A 7,902-nucleotide genomic window follows, 5' to 3' on the forward strand; every position below is an offset into this window, starting at 1 on the left:
ACTTCCATGGCCCCGAGTAGGTGTCCAGGTTCCCTCATGGGATTGGGCTGAAGTGGACCTGTCTGATACCCCGGTGGCCTGGGATACCTTTGTTCCCCTGCCAGCCTGCTCCTGGCTCTGGGCCTGGCCCTGGGGCTGTGCTGTGATGGAATTCTGGGGCTACCAGCTTGGAGATTAGGGCTTACACCACCTCTGTGATGTGCTCTGGAGCTAGACTCCCATCAGCGTCTCCGAGACCCAAAACCTGGGGGTGCCTGACACTCAGATTTGACTGGACACGCTCGCCTCACTCTGTCTGGGCCAGTCAGCTCCGACCCAGGACCACAGCTTTACAGCCAAGCCTTCCTCTCCAGAATTCAGTATTTCTCTTACTCCCAGAATGCCTTGCTGCCAGAGTGACCAGATTAGCCATGGGTGAGCCATGACTGCCCTATCCCACTGCCCCTGTGTCTGCTGTTTGCAGCTCCTCACAGATAAGTTTCCCCTCCCTCACCTCCATCCCACCCTGTCATAAATTGATCCTAATTGAAACAGAAGTCAGTCATCTAAGCTCTGCCCCTGGCCTGGTGGGACATAGGCCATCACTGCCTAACCTAGGGTGAACTGACTCACCAGAAACGCCAGACTCTGCCGTGTCCCTGGGTCTCCCTGTGCCAGTCTGACTGGGGCCCATTGCCCCATGTTGCCCTTCGTTTCAGCCCCTCCTCCCCTTCCTAGGCTGCCTTTATTCCTCTGTTCCCATTCCTAGATCTGTGTTCTGAAGGAACACACCAGCGGGGGCAGACATTTCCACACCTTAGGTGAAGTCACTGCTCTGCCCTCCTCCCCAGCTCCCTGTGTGACCGTATGTGAATTGTAAAGCCTCCTCTGCCCCCCAGAGAGCAAATACCACCCTTGCACAAGCAGGCAGAGCCCAGCCTTGCATGGATGCAGCAGGGAGCCCCAAGCTGGCCTAGACTCCAATTAGCAGAAAGGGGTGGACACCCACTGCCCAGGCAGAGAGAGCTGAGGCGCCGTGGAGGGGGATCCCTGGCCCTCGTCAGCACTGGGTACAGGGAGTTCCACGTTTTCTTATATATCAGCTTTCTGGAGTGTCCTCACTGTGGAGCAGTAAGCTTCTCCAATTAGATTTCAAAAACACTTGGTTATGAAGATCCTAGGAGCAGGACAGGAATAAAGATGCAGACGTAGAGAATGGACTTGAGGACACAGGGAGGGCGAAGGGTAAGCTGGGACGAAGTGAGAGAGTGGCATGGACATATATACACTACCAAATGTAAAATAGATAGCTAGTGGGAAGCAGCCGAATAGCACAAGATCAGCTCAGTGCTTTGTGACCACCTAGAGGGGAGGGATAGGGAGGGTGGGAGGGAGATGCAAGAGGGAGGGGATATGGGGATATATGTATACGTATAGCTGATTCACTTTGTATATGTATAGCTGATTCACAGCAGAAACTAACACACCATTGTAAAGCAATTATAGTCCAATAAAGATGTTAAAAAAAAAAAACACTTACCTGTACTGACCTTCAGTGGGTCACTGTTGCACTCACCTCCTTAGCCCACTTTGTTCCCTGGGGAGGGAAATGCCCAAGGCCACCTGGCTGGACACAATAAAGATAAACCTTGGACTTCAAAGCCACTGATGTTCCTACTGACTCCTACATGTTTTTCTTTAATTAGTTATTTTTTAAATATTTAATGTAGTGTGCATCTGGTAAAAAAAAATTAGAGATAAATCATAGAAATAAACTTAAAAGCTTCTCGAATAGACAGAATATCTTCACCACCTTAGGATAAGAAAATATTTCTTAGACAAGACAGAGAAAGCAGTAACTACAATAGAAAAACATTGATAAATTGAATCTCACCAAAATTTTAAACTTTGCCAGTAAAAAAATGAATAAAGGACTTCCCTGGTGGCGCAGTGGTTAAGAATCCACCTGTCAATGCAGGAGACACGGGTTTGATCCCTAGTCCAGGAAGATCCCACATGCTGCGGAGCAACTAAGCTCGTGCGCCACAACTACTGAGCCTGTGCTCTAGGGCCCACAAGCCACAACTACTGAAGCCCGCGCACCTAGAGCCTGTGCTCCGCAACAAGAGAAGCCACAACTAGAGAAAGCCCGCGCGCAGCAATGAAGACCCAACACAGCCAAAAATAAATAAATAAAATAAATAATTTTTTTAAAAAAATGATCCATCTCCCAGTTAGACTGGGAGAAAGTATTCACAAAGCATACCAAACAAGGTACTTGATGCCAGAATATTTAAGAATTCGTACAACTCTTAGTCAAAGAGTACAAACTTCCAGTTATAAGATGAATAAGCTCTGGAGATCTAATGTACGGCAGAGTGATTGTGGTTTTATTGCTGTATTATATACTTGAAAGCCGATAAGAGAGTAGATCTTAAATGTTCTCAAAACAAAACAAACGGTAATTATGTGACGTGATACAGGTGTTAACTAATGCTATGGTGATAAGCATTTTACAATACGTAATTGTATACTTCCAACTTACACAATGTTATACGTCAATTATATCTTGATAAAGCTGGAGAAAAAGAAAGAATTTCTACAACTCAATAATAAAAAGCCCAATTTAAAAATGGGCAAAAGTCTTGAGAAAACACTTCACAAAGGAATATAGCCAATACGCACATAAAAACTGCATAATCATCAAAAATTTCAAATAGGCTCATCTATTTTGCTAGTGAAAAAGTAAACGATGCAAAGACTTTTGAAAATAGTTGGTTGTTTCTTATAAATTTAAATATATTCCCTATTGTATGATCCAGCAATTCCATTTTTAGGTTTTTATCCAAAAGGAGTGAAAACTCATCTCTAACAAAAAGACTTAGAGACAATGTTCACAGAAGCCTTATTCATAAAAGAAGAAAATGAGAAACAATCCAAACATCTATCCACAGAGGAATAAATAAACAAATTGTGGTGTATCCATACAATGGAACACTAACAGGCAATAAAAAGGAAATGAACTACTGATGCACGTTACAACACAGAAGAATCTCAGAAACATGTTCCTGACTAAAAGAAGCCAGACATAAAGGAATATACGGTGTGTGATTCCATGTATATGAAAACTAATATACTTTTTTTTTAACATCTTTGTTGAAGTATAATTGCTTTACAATGGTGTGTTAGTTTCTGCTGTACAACAAAGTGAATCAGCCATATGCATACATATATCCCCATATCTCCTCCCTCTTGCATCTCCCTCCCTCCCTCCCTATCCCACCCCTCTAGGCGGTCACAAAGCACTGAGCTGATCTCCCTGTGCTATGCGGCTGCTTCCCACTAGCTATCTGTTTTACATTTGGTAGTGTATATATGTCCATGCCACTCTCTCACTTCGTCCCAGCTTACCCTTCCCCCTCCCCGTGTCCTCAAGTTCATTCTCTACAACTGCATCTTTATTCCTGCCCTGCTCCTAGGTTCTTCAGAACCTTTTTTTTTTTTTAGATTCCATATATATGTGTTAGCATAAGGTATTTGTTTTTCTTTTTCTGACTTACTTCCCTCTGTATGACAGACTCTAGGTCCATCCACCTCACTACAAATAACTCAATTTCGTTTCTTTTTATGGCTGAGTAATATTCCATTGTATATATGTGCCACATCTTCTTTATCCATTCATCTGTCGATGGACACTTAGGTTGCTTCCATGTCCTGGCTATTGTAAATAGAGCTGCAATGAACATTGTGGCACATGACTCTTTTTGAATTATGGTTGAAAACTAATATACGATGAAAGAAATCAGACTACTAATTGCCCTGGGATTTGGGGATGCTGTGATGTAGCAGAGATTAACTGGAAGGGGAACAAAGGAACTTTCTGGGATGTTAGCAATGTTCTAAATCTTATAAAGAGTGGATTACAGGAGTGCATGCATTTGCCAAACATAATGAATTGTAAAACTTATGATTTGTGCATTTAATTGTATGTGAATTAGTCATCAATAGAAATATTATAAATAAAGCTGCTGTGAACATTTGAATGCAGTTTGTGTGTGGACTTAAATTTTAATTTCCCTAATAAATTTCCAGGAATGCAGTGGTTGGGTAATATGATAAATGCAAGTCACTGCTCAATGGACATTTAGGATGTTTGGGGTTGTTTGTTATTGAAAATATGCTGCAATAAACATCCTCGTATGACTTCATACAGTACAGTCATAGGATAGACTCCTAAAATATAGTGCATGGATCAAAGGGCATGTGGAACGGTACCTGGGATAAATTTTGCCAAATTGCCCCCAAACTGACATTCTCATCAATAAAGAAGCAAAGTACCAGTTTCCTAACCCTCTCACTAACACAGTAAATTTTCAAAATTTGATCATTGCTAATCTGGTGAGTAAAGTAATAAATTGACATTTCAATTTGTCTTCCTACTACGAGTGGTTTTGAACACATGATGCTTTTTGCATATAAAAAGCCTTTTGTACTTGTTTTCTTATGAATTGTCAGCCCATGTCCTTTCTTCCTTTTAGTGAGCTTAGTGAATTAGCCATGTTTCCCTGGTTAATTCTCTCTCCCACTACCAGAATGGAATACCACAGTTGTTTATCCATTCATCAGTTGATGGACATTTGGATTGTTTCTACTTTCTGGCTATCATGAGTAATACTGTTATGGATATACCGATAAGAGATTTTGTGAGGGCATATATTTTCAAATTCTTGGATATATACCTAGGAGTGGAATTACTTGGTCATATGGTAATTCTTCATTTCACTTTTTTAGGAACTGCCAAACTGTTTTCCAAAATGACTGAACCATTTTATATTCCCACCAGCAATGTATAAGGTTTCCAGTTTCTCCACATCATCATAAACACTTATTATTATCTGTCTCTTTTATTAAAGCCATCCTAGCCAGTGTATAGTGGTATCTTATTGTGGTTTTGATTTGCATTTACCTACTGATTAATGATGTTGAACATTTTTCCATGCGCTTTTTGGCCATGTGTATATCTTCTTTAGATAAATGTTTATTCAAATCCTCTGCCTATGTTTTCATTAGGTTATTTGTCATTTCCTGTTGAGTTGTAAAATTGTTTATATATTCTATATGCAAGTCCCTTATCATATTTATGATTTGCAAATATTGTCTCCTATTCTGTGGATTACCTTTTGACTTTCTTGACAAGGTCCTTTGAAAAGCAAAAGTTTTTAATTTTGATGATATCCAGTCTACTTAGCTTTTGTTTTCTTGCTCTTGCATTAGGTGTCATATGTAAGAATCCTTTGCCAAGTTCAAGGCCATGAAAATTTACTCCTATAATTTCTTCTAATAGCTCTTACATTTAGAATTTTGATCCATTTTGAGTTAATTTTTGTATATAGTGTGAGGTAATGGTCCAACTTCATTCTTTTGCATGTGGATATCCAGTTGTCCCAGCATTATTTATTGAAGACATTTTTTCCCCATTGAATTGTCTTGGCAAAAATCAATTAACCATACATGTGAGGGTTTTGTTTCTGGATCCTCATTCTATTCCATTTCCAGTACCACACTGTCTTGATTATTATAGCTTTGTAGTAAGTTTTGAAATTAGCAAAAGCAAGTGTGCAACCTTGTTTTTCTGTTTCAAGATTATATTGGCTATTCTGGGTCCCTTGCATTCCCATATGAATTTTAGCATTAGCTTGCAAATTTCTAAGAAAAAGGCAGGTGAGATTTTTATTGGGATTGCACTGAATCTGTAGACCAGCTGGGAAGTATTGCCGTCTTAACAATATTAACCCATCCAAATCCATGAACATAGGCAGTCTTTCTATTTATTTATGTCTTCTTTAATTTCTTTTAATGGTGTTTTACGGTTTTCAGTATACTAGTCTTGCACTTACAACTCTGCCTCCGTCTTTACTTCCTGCTTTCTCTGTGCCTCAAGGTCAGTTGGAGGTTAAGCCCTATGCAGGTCTTGGGCATGCGTACAACACAGCACATTCATGCGGCCTTCTAGAATTCCGGGAATATGCCACAGCTTTTCCAAGCCCCTATGAATGCCTCATTCCCCAGTTTTTCCTTTTAAGCCTTTTGATCAGTTTCTTGTTATCCCCAGCTGGTATTGCCACCCCAGGCCGCTGATTGTTTTTGACAAATGTCCTCAGATTAAGGCTGTTTGCACAGAGTAAGCTCTGAGCCATGTCAAATAAAAGTAATCGCTAAGAAGGGAGCTTTTCCAGGGAGCTGTCAGATCAAATAGTGACAATTCTTTAGGGATGGGGTTTTTTGGAAAGTTCCAAACCATTCTGTCCTCTTCAGGGGCTGCCAGGCTGCTGGTTTCCACGGCTACCAGGGTTGTGAGGCCTTTGGTTTTCAAGTCTACAATGGAGCTTGAGAGGCGGATGGGAATAAGGCAAGTTAAAACACCATAAAATTTGCTATTCTTATTATGATTCAGCCATTTCACTTCAATAAATGACACTCAGATTGTTGAAAACCTTTGGTTTTTTCCAAGAGCTCTGAAGAAGTTGATTTCAACAATTTTTGCCAGCATCTTCATTGCTTTAATGGAGGAGCATATTTTCAGAGGTCTTATTTTGCCATTCTGGAAGTCCTCTTGGTTTGAATTTTTATGTGATTTTTCATTTGTTTGTTTTGGGGATTTTTTTAACTTGGCTTTTAAAGGGATGGTTTTTCACTGGATACCCTTAGAATTTTTTTTCTTTAAAGTCAAACATTCATTTATTAGGATCTGTCTCAGTGTTGACCACTCTGTATCAACTCTCCTTTCAGTCAGTACATTCAAGTCTTCCTTTATTTCAGGAAAGTTGTTTTGAATGTTGACCCTAATTTTTTTTCTAACCCCTAGTTCAGATTTCCCTAACCAAAGGGGCAGAATGTCCTCCTCTGTGCTGAATGGCCTCTGTCTTCTTCTACTGAAGGCTGCCGTGCACCACTTGCAATTCAGAACAGGGCCTCTCTGTGGAATCTTCTCTGTACCCAAGGCAAAGTTTAGAGACCTGCCTGTGTTTCTACACCAATGATAATTATAAGGTAAGCATCTAATGCTTCAAAATCTGATGTCATTTAGTGACCACAGCTACCCTGTGAGATAGGTATTATCTTCTTTTTACAGATACTGTGGCTCAGAGCATTGAGATGACTAGCCCACTGCCACCCAGCAGTTAAGTGTCAGAAGCAGGCTTTGTCCAAGCCCATGTGCTTGGCTAGTATGGCACGCTGATGCTTACATCTGCCTCAACAAAGGCATCGTCTGTTGACTGGGAGTACTTGCCGCTCTTCAGCCCTGTTATCCTGAGAAGAACTTGAGGGCTGGATCTATTTATCTTATTTAAAAACCCCTTTCAGAATTTAGAGTGGTTCAGTGGGAAGATAGCAAATCATGTGACGCATGTGCCACCTCTCACCCTCCAGCAGGCAGAAAGGGCTTTGCTAATTGAACGTGGCATTCTTCCCCTCTGTGCCCAATTAGGACTCAGAATCCTTCTAGACCCAACTTTTAGAGCAGCCACCACCAATCTATTGGAGCGGACAGGCAAGTTGGAAGATATTTGCTGTTCCTTATCTAAATAGTTCATAAAATGAGGAGGCTGAGCCCTTGGGACAAATGTAGTCCTTCAGACATTTCTGGGGGGGTGGAGGTGGGGGGTGGGCAGGACCTTAATAGTCCTAGAATTGAGAAGTGAGTATGAATCTCAGAAAAATTCATGAACTTTTGATCTTATGGCCTGATGCAAAGCCATGTAGCCCTTATCTAATGGCACATTTGCATTATCTAATGGCACATTTGCATTATCTAATGGCACATTGCACATTTTTGTATAAATGAAGCTGATTAAAACTCTTTGGGGTCTGCTTTCTGTATTGCTAAAATCCTAACATCTGATTTTCTAGCAGTCTCTGCTT

This window comes from Balaenoptera musculus, chromosome 16 (assembly GCF_009873245.2).
Source record: "Balaenoptera musculus isolate JJ_BM4_2016_0621 chromosome 16, mBalMus1.pri.v3, whole genome shotgun sequence".
NCBI classification, from domain to species: Eukaryota; Metazoa; Chordata; class Mammalia; order Artiodactyla; family Balaenopteridae; genus Balaenoptera; species Balaenoptera musculus.